Below are 13,943 nucleotides of genomic sequence, written 5' to 3' on the forward strand. Positions count from 1 at the left end.
GGAAGCCAATACGGATTTTCCTCGACTGATTAACGACCTTCTGATACTTTCCTTCTTAGTGGTATGTAACTAAAATCTCACCAATGGAGCTGAGATCAAATTCGGTGGCTGAAGCATTCTTTCCGGTATGAACCTTGTAAATAACGTGGGATTTAAGCATATACATCTCTAAGAAGTGAAAAAAAAGTTTTGTGTACCATTTCAGTGTTTTGTGCACACATGTAGTTGAGCTAAGTGGTAAGTCGTATTTGTCCACTGCACCAGTACACTGGTCGTAATATAATGCACATGTTCGTTTAAATTTTTGGATATTAGTTTGATGGTCTATTTTCACAGCTTCAATTGTATGGCATGTTGTCAACATATGTCTCTTTTGTCATGCCACTTCGAAGCCATCATAGTGGCTATTCGTGTAAATTCCATCTCACCTCTTTGCTGTTTGGCTACAAGCTGGGGTGTCTATTTCTTATTCATTCGATCTGTCCCTACAGCATTTGTTCTTCGTTCATATAAGTAGTAGGAGAGAGAGGGAGTTGTGTACCAATTGCCCACATACAGCGTGCGTTGGTTGTGAAATTTATTCCATCTCTTACAGAGGCTAACAATGAATTCTCGGTTTGTGCAACAAATCATCGGCAAAAGTTCTCTTGTGTTGAATGATCGACAGACGTAAAGCCCTCCATACGTTGAAGATGACACGGATACATCAGTTGCTTGTGAAGTACCCGCCACGCTGATCTCTGTGATGTGCCACGTGTGCTGATACCTGGCTCTTCTCTGACAGTCCATAGAACGCGCTCTTCCCGGTCAGCGTACGAGAAACACGTGTTCTTCCTCGATCAATAGACGGTGGTACTTCGGATCCTGTTTCGGCTACGCGATGCTACAAAGCACCAAAGGTTGGATGACTCAGCTGTCCTTGGTCTTGAGAAGCCGTCTGTTACAGCCTCGCGTCCATTACCATTCGCGGGACCGTGCATAAAAATCGTATCTGCCTGCTCACGAAAAGAGTATCCTGTCGCGTTTGAACGGAGCACTTTTAGTTAACGCACTACCATTACTACATGTACACAATGGACACGTTGATGACAGACGATTGGCACCGCAACGACATTAAAGACACAATGAGTCAAATGCGTGCATACATAAGTGAAATTGGATTGTACCTGGAAAGGCATCGAACGTCTATTTTCTTTAATAACTCGAAAACTAATGTTTTTCAGATACACATTTATATGTATTTTTTCTTGTTTTGGTGTAAGGAATATGTTCCCAAAGTTTGTAAAAGTATTTTTGAAGCATCTTCTATATGTCGTTAGCACCACAGCTATGCACGGATCTGCCGGCCGCGGTGGCCGAGCGGTTCTAGGCGCTCCAGTCCGGAACTGCGCTGCGGCTACGGTCGCAGGTTCGAATCCCGCCTCGGGCATGGATGTGTGTGATGTCCTTAGGTTTAAGTAGTTCTAAGTCTAGGGGACTGATGACCTGAGATGTTGAGTCCCATAGTGCTCAGAGCCATTTGAACCGTTTTATGCACGGATCTATACGTCCCTAGCAGTTAAAACCGGCGTAAGCCAGAGATGAAGTCTTAAACCTCTGCTACTCAAACTGTCATCGAAGAAGCAATGAAGGAGATAAAAGCCATCACTGGATTAAAATTCATGTTGACAGAATGTCAATGTTAAAAATCGATGACGACTTTACTGTTCTCAGTGGAAGTGTGAAAGGAGTGCAAAACAGTAGGAAAAATATAATGAGCACAGAATATGGACCGAGCGTGAACGAAAGAAAAACTGAAGTAATGAGTACCGCAGATGTGATAAATGATAAACTTAACATCAAAATTTGGAACTGCGTCAAAGACGAAGTGAACGAATTCTGCGATCCTGGAAGCAAAAAACGCATGATAGACGAAAGATGGGGGATGTAAGAGGCAGAGTAACATAGGAAAAGGGGGCATTCAATCGTTGTTTAAGAAAGTATTTCTGCGCAGAATCGGCGTGGGAAGGGAAAACTGGGAAACAGTGACCAGTGTGACAGGACATCGGAAGCAAGACCGATGACAAAGAAATAAAACAAAAAACCGGACTTGGAATTCGAAGCAACAAACTTACGGCTGTTGAGGAGCACGATCATGACTCGCTGGCAGGAGAATATCCTGGGAGTGAGACAAAACAAGCTGGAGTCATTGAGACCAACCAGTCGAAGCCATGTTAGCTCACGTCCCGAAATCCACAACCCTTTGGCGCATGGATCCTCCTCTGGAGAGGGCTCCACAGTGATTACGGCGTCTCGGGGTTCTAGGCGCGCAGTCCGGAACCGCGCGACTGCTACGGTCGCAGGTTCGAATCCTGCCTCGGGCATGGATGTGTGTGATGTCCTTAGGTTAGTTAGGTTTAAGTAGTTCTAAGTTCTAGGGGACTGATGACCACAGCAGTTGAGTCCCATAGTGCTCAGAGCCATTTGATTACGGCGTACATCTGTCGGCTCCACATTTTCGGCGAGTGTATGCATTTTGCAACTTAGGTGGCAGCCTTTGATTTGGATAGTCACTTGATCTCTGTTTTGAGGGTCGGGCGTTTAATATGTTTTTGTTCATCAAGCCAGCTTTATAACAGACTGTTGGGAAGGAACACTTGCATATTTATGTCTATGTTGTGTCATTCTCAGCCGCGAAATTTATTAATATTATTTTCTTAGCGTATAAATTTTCTCTCTACGACTAAATAAAGACTAGGTACAAGCCCTACGACCTAAAGGAAAGAGACTGATCGTTTTGTAAAAGATTTCTCGTATTGTATATTCAGCCTCATGTAACACCTTAGGTTGAAAAAAGCTAAAAAAATAAAATAAAATTGAAACAGAGGCTGTTTGTTTGGTTGTCAGGTGCTTTCTCTTCTTTTATTTTCGAATCATCTTTAGTGAACTGCAATACATGTCTTGCTATATATTATACACTGAAGAGCCAAAGAAACAGGTACATCTGCCTTATACCGTGTAGGAAGCCCCCCCCCCCCAGCATGTGTAAGTGCCACAAGACTCGACTAATGTCTGAAGTAGTACTGTCCATCAATCCGTAAGAGTACGAGGGGGTGGAGATCTCTTCTGAACAGCACGTTGCAAGGCATCCCAGATATGCTCAGTAATGTTCACATCTGGGGAGTTTGGTGGGCAGCGAAAGTGTTCAAACTCAGAAGAGTGTTCCCGGAGCCACTCTGTAGCAATTCTAGTCGTGTGGGGTGTCGTATTGTCCTGCTGGAATTGCCGACGTCCGTCGGAATGCACATTGGACTTGAATGGATGCAGGTTATGGGTTGCTTACGTACGTGTCACCTGTCACAATCGTATCTACAAGTAACAGGGATTCCATATCACTCCAACTGCATACGCCCCACACCATTACAGAGCCTCTACCAGCTTGAACAGTCCCCTGCTGGCATCCAGGGTCCATGGATTCATGAGGTTGTCTCCACACTCGTATACATCCAATCGCTTGATAGAATTTGATACGAGACTAGTCCGATCAGGCAACATGTTTACAGATATCAACAGTCCAATGTCGGTGTTGACAGGCCCAGGCGAGGCTTAAAGCTCTGTGTCGTGGAGTCAACAAGGGTACAAGACTGGGTCTTTGACTCCGAAAGCCCATATCGATGATGTTTCATTGATACTTCGCACACTGACACTTATTGATGACCCAGCACTGAAATCTGCAGCAATTTGCGAAGAACTGCATTTCTGACACATTGAACGATTCTCTTCAGTGGTCGTTGCTGCAGGATCTTTATCCGGCCGCAGCGATGTCGGAGATTTGATGTTTTAGTGAATTCCTGATATTCCCGGTACGCTCGTGAAATGGTCGTACCGGAAAATCCCCATTTCATCGCTGCCTCGGAGATGCTGTGTCCCATCGCTCGTGCGCCGACTATAACACCACGTTAAAACTCACTAAAATCTCGATAACCTGCCATTGTAGCAGCAGTAACCGATCTAACAAATGCGCGAGACTCTTGTCTTATATAGGCGTTGCCGACCGCAGCGCAGTATTCAGCCTGCTTACATATCTCTGTATTTGAATACGCATGCCTATACAAGTTTCTTTGGCGCTTCAGTGTGTTTTTACACACACATTAAAAAAAAGTTTCGTATCAACCCGGTTCCCAGAACTCTTGAAGATAGATGTTGACTGTGGGTATTGTATCACAGACACTGTCACATTGACTGTTCAGAGAAGTCACTAAACCCTCCCAAAGATGTATACAACCATGCATGAGCAGCGCCTTTTACACGGTGGTGGTCCGACAGCCGATCAATTCCAGTCATTCAATCAGGAAGGAGCTACACGGCTCGTGCTGTCTGCAGTTCAAACATGCCTAGACGGTCAATACTTCAGTTCTATCGCATCTGCATTGTTACTTTGTGCCAGGAAGGGCTCTCAACAAGGGAAGTGTCCGGGCATCTCGGACATGGAGGAGATACAAAGAGACAGGAACTGTCGATGACATGCCTCGCTCAGGCCACCCAAGGGCTACTATTCCAGTGGATGACCACTACCTCGGAGGAACCCTGACAACAACGCCACCATGTTGAATAATGCTTTTCATGCAGCCACAGCACGTCGTGTTACGACTCAAACTGTGCGCAATAGTGTGGATGATGTGCAACTTCACCCTCGAGTTCCATCTTTGCAACCACAACACCATGCAGCGCGGTACAGATGGGCCCTCCAACACGCCGAATGGATCGCTCAGGATTGGCATCACGTTCTCTTCACCGATGAGTGTTGCATATGCCTTCAAGCAGAAAATCGTCGCAGACGTGTTTGGAAGCAACCCGGTCATTCTAGGCGCCTTAGACCCACTGTCCTGCTGTTTTGGGGTGGCATTATGGGGAGCCGACGTACGCCGCTGGTGGTCATGGAAGGCGCCGTAACGGCTGTACGATACGTGAATGCCATCCTCCGACCGATAGTGCAACCATCGGCAGCATATTGGCGAGGTATTCGCCTTCATGGGCGACAATTCGCGCCCCCATCGTGCACATCTTGTGAATGACTTCCTTCAGGATAACGACATCGTTCGACTAGAGTGGCCAGCATGTTCTCCAGACATGAACCCTATCGAAGATGCCTGGGATAGATTGAAAAGGGCTGTTTATGGACGACATGACCCTCCAACCACTCTGAGGGATCTACCGCGGATCGCCGTCGAGGAGTGGGACAATCTGGACCAACAGTGCCTTGATGAACTTGTGGATAGTATGCCACGGCAAATACAGGCGTGCATCAATGCAAGAGGACGTGCTACTGGGTATTAGAGGTACCAGTGTGTAATCTGGACCACCACCTCTGAATGTCTCGCTGCATGGTGGTACAACATGCAATATGTGATTTTCATGAGCAATAAAAAGGGCGGAAATGATGTTTATGTTGATCTCTATTTCGATTTTCTGTACAGGTTCCGGAACTCTCGGAACCCAGGTGATGCAAAACTTTTTTTGATGTGTGTATTTGACTTGTGATGAACTAGTTCTAAACATTGATAATGAGGCGAAAATTATGTAGGGCAGACGATCCGCACACAGCAGAAAGTTGCGCTGAACATACGGCATATGAAGAAAAGAAATGTTGCAAAATCAGAAATAGCGGAACACAGTTTTACGGTAGGTCATAAGCCCAGCTCTGGAAATATGAAGATCACTTACCACGCATCGACACGGTCATAAAAGAAGCAGTAGAAATTCGCATGTAGAGTAAAAACTTTAACAGGGAGAGTACAATCTTATGGGTGCCTGATAACGAGCGCTTGAGACGAAGAATACAACCAAACATTGTGTTTTGTGTTTTTAAGGAGACAGGCGAATGGTAAAGGGAGTGGGGGCTTTACTGCCTCGTTGCTGATATCTCACATTTCCGTATGAGAATCTCACTTCCCCGATGACGTAACTCCGCCAATGCAACACCAAGCGACATCCCGCGATCAATGTTAAAGTTCAGCGCACTATGAAGGAGGAATGCTTTGCTCCTGGCAGGCATCTCCTGACGAAGAAGGTGGTGTGATTATCTTCGAAAGCTCGAGTTTTAACCCAGATGAGATGCAGTGGGTGTACCCAGAAACTTCATACGAGGATGCTGCCGCGAAATACTTTGTTGACAGAGATCTGAACCGTTGCTGTGTTTTTCGATACTTTTTAGGTGAAAACCAATTAGGCGCACAAGTTGCTCTAGGTCTGCAACAGTTTTTCGTTTCACTTACGATTTTGAGTGGTCCTTTCCTCAAGCCCGGGATGCGAGGTAACTGTGGTTATTCTGTACAGTCCACGATTTCCTTTTCTTGAATTTCTGCGTGCACATTTCACTACATGTACTTAGCGTCCTGTCCTTTTTTTCTATTAAATGCAATGTCAGTACCGACCCACTTGCGCTTTCCGTCTCTCGAAAACGAAATCTGTCAGCTACAATGATGCTATAGTCACGAAGAACTTAATTAGAACTCATCAAAGGCGAACGGCAGTTGGTTCACGCTGCACTTGTCACCTGGGTTTCTTCAGCTGTCTGTCGTGAAGAGCTTCTCGTGCAGCGACTTCGTGACCGCCTTTGTGTTCTCAGAACTGCACGAAACTTCGCCTTCCACTGAGTCAGCGCGAATTGAACCGACAAGAGGGTTTTTCCCTTGCGAGTTGCAGTGGAACTACACAAGAAACTACCAGTCTTCATAAAATATATATCAAACGTGTTTGCAGAAAGAAACGGAGACGAAGAAATTTTTATTGAGAGTTTAAACCGCGTAGTAATGAGCAGGAGCATTCGTAAATAATGCTTCTTTGAATATTTTACTTCTGAAATACGAGACATATATCTGCCGTGTGGCGCTGTGAACGTCAATCCCAGTGATCTCTATTGCACTTCTGCCAAACTATTAAAACATGGTATAAATTTTGGAAATATAGTAATGTCTGTAATTAAAGAAAATAGGATAATACGCTACTAGAATTGTTAAGCCCAAAAACAATCCTTTGATAAAGCAATCCGTCGAGTATCAGTTTAAAACGAGTGATAGGATTTTAATATTTTCGTTGGAACCAGAGAGTACGTAAGAGTAACGAAGGGAATCAGTAGTCCTCGGTACAAACTTGATTAACTGTAAAATTTCGTGAACAGTGTTTCATTTTACCATAACGTCCTAGTGAGCAACAATAGGGAGAAAGTCTTACGGTATTGTTTTTTAGCCTCAGCTGCCTACTCGGAAAGAACTTTTTGTTCTCTGCGGACAATGGCCTGGTTATAACGACACCTCTGTCTTTCAGGAGGAGGACGATATGACTGTGACTTTCGATAAAGATGTTTTTCGACTATGGAAAGTGTTTTGAGGGAAATTGTCGGACAATCTAATTTGAGATTTATAACGAGAACAGTATTCTTAAATTTCAGTCATTTGAGCATAATCAGTTTGCATCGGCACATTTTACGAACTGCCTTTAAGAGCGTTCGTTATGCAACACAATAAACAGAACAATGGCCAGGACCACCACGGTCACTAAAATTATCGTTAAATGAAACTAGTAATTACTGTGACGTGCCCGAAAGCATTAATATTTCTTTCGTCAGGTGTGCCTGATGTAAAAAGAATAGCAGTGCGTCTTAGGCGCTAAAATTTTGGCAGCGCATTTCTTTCGTTGTATTCTTCCAGAAAATAAAATTACGGGATAGGTTTCGACATGTCGGATTGGACCATTTCCTCGTGAGAGCTTATTGTACGTGTGTTGATAACTCCATCAACCCTCCCAAATTCTCGTTAAGTAGTCGGGCTTGGAGGTGTAGTACAGTTCGAAGGGCACGAAAGAGAGGCAGTGATTGAGAAGGAAGTGAGACAGGTTGTAGCCTATCCCCGATGGTATTCCATTTATACGCTGAGAAAGCAGCAAAGAAAACCAAAGAAAAATTAGGACTAGGAATTAAAGTCCCGGGAGAAGAAATAAAAGCTCTGAGATTTGCCGATGACATTGTAAATCTGTCAGAGACAGCAAAGGACTTGGAAGAGCAGTTGAACGGAATGGACAGTGTCTTGAAAGGAGAATGTAATGTGAACTGAAACAGAAGCATGGATAATGGAATGTAGTGGAAAAAAATCAGGTGATGCTGAGGGAATTACATTACGAAATGAGAATCTTAACAGTAGAACATGAATTTTGCTATCAGGGAAGCAAAATAACTGATGATGGTCGAAGTAGAGGGGACAAAAATGTTGACTGGCGATGGCAAGGAAAGAGTTTCTGAAGAAGAGAAATTCGCTAGCATCGACTACAGATTTAAGTGTCAGGAGGTCTCTTCTGAAAGTATTTGTATGGAGTGTAGCCATATATGGAAGTGAAAAATGGATGATAAACAGTGTAGACAAGAAGAGAACAGAAGCTTTTGAAACGTGTGCTACAGAAGAATGCTGCAGATTAGGTGGGTAGATTAAGTAACTAAAAAATGGTTCAAATGGCTCTGAGCACTATGGGACTCAACTGCTGAGGTCATTAGTCCCCTAGAACTTAGAACTAGTTAAACCTAACTAACCTAAGGACATTACACACATCCATGCCCGAGGCAGGATTCGAACCTGCGACCGTAGCGGTCTCGCGGTTCCAGACTGCAGCGCCAGAACCGCGCGGCTACTTCGGCCGGCAACAGTTTAGTATTGGAGGGAAGTGAGGGGTGCAAAAATCGGAGAGGGAGACCAAGAGATGAATACACTAAGCAGATTCAGAAGGATGTAGGTTGCAGTAGTTACTCGGAAATGAAGAGGCTTGCACAGGATAGAGAAGCATGGAAATCTGCATCAAACCAGTCTTTGGACTGAAGACCAAAACAACAACAACAACAACAAATGGATTTGACGTTAACGTAATATAAAAGAAGCTATAGTAATCCGGTATGGAATGAATATATTGACGCTCACTGACTCATTGTCGTGAAAAATTGTAAAGCGCTGAGCAACGACGGCAAATATTTGCTATGTGATTCGTTGGAGAGCCACGCCAGATACCTTACTATCTGCTCGCTTACACACTGAACGACGAAAGTCATGCGCGATAAGTTCTACTCGAGTGGCCACGTAAACAAACAGCGATATGATTGCGTCGCCGCAGATTAGCATCGATGCTTGTCGAGTGCTGATACCTTGTCATTGCAACCAAAGAATGTTTCCCTGTACGTACTTCAGGGCCTGTAATGATGCAGCGCACTTTGGTCTTGGTTCTCTTACAAAGTATACAGGTTCTTTTAAAAAATAAAAATAAAATAAAAACGAAAAGTGTTCCATATTTTAAAAAGTGGAGGTATAGACGTAAATGAGACAAAGGTGTTCAGTAGACAGTGGTACTAACATGCGTACCTTAAGAGCTATAATTACACTACTCGGCATTAAAATTGTTACACCACGAAGATGACGTGTTTCAGACGCGAAATTTAACCGACAGGAAGAAGATGCTGTGATATGCAAATCATTAGCTTTTCAGAGCATTCACACAAGGTTGGCGCTGGTGGTGACACCTACAACGTGCTGACATGAGGAAAGTTTCCAACCGATTTCTCATACACAAACAGAAGTAGACCGGAGTTGCCTGGTGAAACGTTGTTATGATGCCTCGTGTAAGGAGGAGAAATGCGTACCATCACGTTTCCGACTTTGATAAAGGTCGGATTGTAGCCTATCGCGAATGCGGTTTATCGTATCGCGACATTGCTGCTCGCGTTGGTCGAGATCCAATGACTGTCAGCAGAATATGGAATCGGTGGGTTCAGGAGTGTAATACAGAACGCCGTGCTGGATCCCAACGGCCTCGTATCACTAGCAGTCGAGATGACAGGCATCTTATCCGGATGGCTGTAACGGAACGTGCAGCCACGTCTCGATCCCTGAGTCAACAGATGGGGACGTTTGCAAGACAACAACCATCTGCACGAACAGTTCGACGACGTCTGCAGCAGCATGGACTGTCAGCTCGGAGACCATGGGTGCGGTTACCCTTGACGCTGCATCACAGACAGGAGCGTCTGCGATGGTGTACTTAGCGACCAACCTAGGTGCACGAATGGCAAAACGTCATTTTTTCAGATCAATCCAGATTCTGTTTACAGCATCATGATGGTCGCATCCGTGGTTGGCGACATCGCGGTGAACGCACATTGGAAGCGCGTATTCGTCATCGCCATACTGGCGTATCACCCGGCTTGATGGTGTGGGGTGCCATTGGTTACACGTCTCGCTCACCTCTTGTTCGCATTGACGGCACTTTGAACAGTGGGCGTTACATTTCAGATGTGTTACGACCCGTGACTCCACCCTTCATTCGATCCCTGCAAAACCCTACATTTCAGCAGGATAAAGCACGACCGCATGTTGCAGGTCCTGTACGGGCGTTTCTGGATACAGAAAATGTTCGACTGCTGCCCTGGCCAACACATTCTCCAGATCTCTCACCAATTGAAAACGTCTGGTCAGTGGTGGCCGAGCAACTGGCTCGTCACTATACGCCAGTCACTCCTCTTGATGAACTGTGGTATCGTGTTGAAGCTGCATGGGTAGCTGTACCTGTACACGCCACTCAAGCTCTGACTCAATGCCCAGGCGTATCAAGGTCCTTATTACGGCCAGAGGTGGTTGTTCTGGGTACTGATTTCTCAAGATCTAACGACTCAAATTGCGTGAAAATATAATCACATGTCAGTTGTAGTATAATATATTTGTCCAATGAATACCCGTTTATAATCTGCATTTCTTCTTGGTGTAGCAATTTTAATGGCCGGTAGTATACTTGTTCATTTTCGCTACTGAGAAACACATCTATAGTGTTTTCTACTAAAAACACTATGCTTTCCGTATTTTGGAAGGTGGTAGTATGGCCAAAACAAGTCAAAAACACGCAGTAAACATGGCCTCCAAATTGAATACCTTAACATCGTCACTATTGGGAAATACATCTGTTCCACTGAAGAAGTGCTCATTGCTCTTAAGGTAGGCATATTAGAGCCCCTGTTTACTGCATATTTTTTTAGTCCATTCCACCACCTCTAATATAGAAAGCAGAGAACTTGCAGTAGAAGCGGTGTTTCACAGTGGCGAATGTGATCTTTGGTCGACACTTTACCTCTCAAAATATGGAGCACTACTTTTTCCGTACAGTTCTGAACAGTGTCTGAAATCTTTAGGGCAAAAATCTAAGAGATGATGTGCGGTCCTAAACAGAACATTCTGATACAGGGAACCAAAGATCGGAAATTAATATTTCAAGAAAAAAAAAAGTTCAAATGTGTGTGAAATCTTATGGGACTTAACTGCTAAGGTCATCAGTCACTAAGCTTACACAGTACTTAACCTAAATTATCCTAAGGACAAGCACACACACCCATGCCCGAGGGAGGACTCGAACCTCCGCCAGGACCAGCCGCACAGTCCATGACTGCTAATCCCGCGCGGCATTAATATTTCAAGCAGGGCGAGATATTGAAGTAGCAGTATGTGTGAACGACCAGCTTGCAAACTGCTTCTGCCTTCTGCATCGGCCTTGGTAACACTACCTTGGAAAACAATACACAATCGTCTGTGATGTGTTGTCGGTAGATTATTTGCTATGGCGTTACATGAAGTCGTTGGTATATGAAACGCCAGCAGAAGCAGAAGAGGAAGAGTTTTTCACAGTCCTATCTGTCTGTCTCATTGTCCACCAGACAATAGGGACACTTAAGGGAGTGGTAAAGTGTTATGCGCTATTGTAATGCTTCCGCTTGGACTGTTGTCCGCACTCTCAATGAGTTTAAGGTTTTGCCGTAAGGCGGAAGGTGTTCATATTAAGACTAACCATTTCAATCATTAATTCCTTTTTTTTAAAAAAATTTTGCGCTACCTATGTGTTTGCATCTGGACAAGTTGTTCATAGACTTTGGGCGGCCGCTCACAAGTGTTGCTTTCACGATGACACTAACAACGTTCACGATCGGTATTTGCTAAATTACTTTTGGTGAACTACAGTTGCTGATGGAATACGTTTTAAGAAAGGGCAATGTCACCCTGAAATTTTTATGGACTTTTATATGGACATATTTTACTGTGTTACGTTTAAACGGTGTTCAAAATAAATACTGCTATTGTCGAAACTTTAATATTGAACGTTGTGATCCAAAAATAAATTACGATATCAATACATATAATTGTAGATGAAACCGTCCATGTTTTGACCGCGAGGGGCCAGTATGTGCAGTCTATGGCAACCATGTCACCCGTAAACATTGCAGTACTTGTGTCCGCCCCCGGTAGCTGAATAGTCAGCGTGACGGATCGTAAATGCTCTGGGCCCGGGTTCGATTCCCGGCTGGGCTGGGGAATTTTCTCCCCCCAGGGACTGGCTGTTGTGCTGTCCTCATCATCATCCTCATCGACTTGAGGTCGCCGAAGCGGCGTCATATTGGAAGAGCGGCACGCGGCTAACGGTCTGCCCGACGGGGGGCCCTAGCCATACCATAAAATAAAATAAAATAATAAATTTGCAGTACTTGTGCTGTGCGTCATTACGAGAGTTCTGTTCCTTCAGGATGGTTCCGACAACAGTAAAGTATGATCAGAGGCTCCGTATAGTCACTCTAATGAAGCAAGGAATGAGAGAGGTGGAGGGGCAGCGAATATCACTGTGAGCCAGAGTTATGTCCCTAGAACGAGGAACAAGTTACTAAAGGCAGGATCAGTTGAGGATCGTCACAGAACTGGCCGCGGTAGGAAAACCACAGGTGTGCAGACTCATATCTGCGTGTAACAGGAAGCAGAAACTCTTAGCACAGTGTTACACACCTACGGCGGCAGTTCGAAATAGCTACTAGAGTGCAGGTATCGACACTCAAAATCGGGTTCGGATAGCGCTCGTGTCGCATGGACACGAAGCCACTCTCTGTGGACGAGGCAGCAGTGGTGCAGAACGCTCTTTTCTGGAGAGACCCGTATCTGTGGGAGGATGGCTGCTATGACATCCTAGCAAGTCCTTGAACGCACTGTAGCTCCATGTGGTGGAGATAATGGAGCGGGATTCACTCTGAAGAACGATAATGCACGGCCGCATCGTCACAACCTTGTGAGCATCTTCTTATTGGAGCGTAGAATCCGTCGAATGGATAATACACGCTCCCATCGTCACAATCTTGTGAACATCTTATTGGAGCGTAGAATCCGTCGAATGGAGTGGCCTCCATATTCTCCAGATAGCTGCATTAAGAATGTACAGACCGTGCTAAAGCGAGGATTTGTGATTGACATGTCGCACCGGGGGCCTTGCACGGCATCACAGAGGCCGCTATTGAGAAATGAGAACAAAACCCTACAGGCTTGTTTGGTGCATTCGGTAAGAAGTGCAGAAACTGTGGTATATACAGTGGAATCTTTTGTAACGTTTTGTTTGTATCAGGTGGAATTGTGTTTATCGTCTTTATTTTTGTTTTCTTACGACTGTACCTCACAGAACAGAATCAGTTTTTTCTTATTATGTCCAGTATTCACAACAACGCAATATACGACATTTATTTCGACCACTATAGAACAATTAGCGAGGTGTCTTGCTTCGCACGGCTAGCACTATCTACCATCGGCGTAGCGCTAACAGATTACATACACAAACATTCTCCGTGAATCAGTCTATTAGTGAAAATCGCATTAAAATCACTGCAATAGTTCCGGAGATTAGGCTTTACATACAGACAAACGCAGTGAGGGACTTTAATTTATAACGTGTACAGATAGACGACACACTCCTTTGAAGATTTTGCATGGTGTGCGTTTGTGACTGTTTTCCGTGCAATGTCGATATTTGTGTTTGTTGTTATATTTATGATATTTATTTTTTATTTACGCGTCAAGTTACGTAGGACCAAATTGAGGAGCAAATCTCCAAGGTCATGAAACGTGTCAGTACATGAA

General features: G+C 44.5%; 1 protein-coding gene across 1 annotated transcript in view; it reads right to left on the reverse strand.

The window, feature by feature from the left end:
* LOC126418759 (uncharacterized) overlaps positions 1-13,943 on the reverse strand; it is a 462,747-nt gene that overhangs the window by 404,249 nt on the left and 44,555 nt on the right. The window lies entirely within an intron of this gene.

The sequence above is a fragment of the Schistocerca serialis genome, chromosome 1 (genome assembly GCF_023864345.2).
Source record: "Schistocerca serialis cubense isolate TAMUIC-IGC-003099 chromosome 1, iqSchSeri2.2, whole genome shotgun sequence".
NCBI classification, from domain to species: Eukaryota; Metazoa; Arthropoda; class Insecta; order Orthoptera; family Acrididae; genus Schistocerca; species Schistocerca serialis.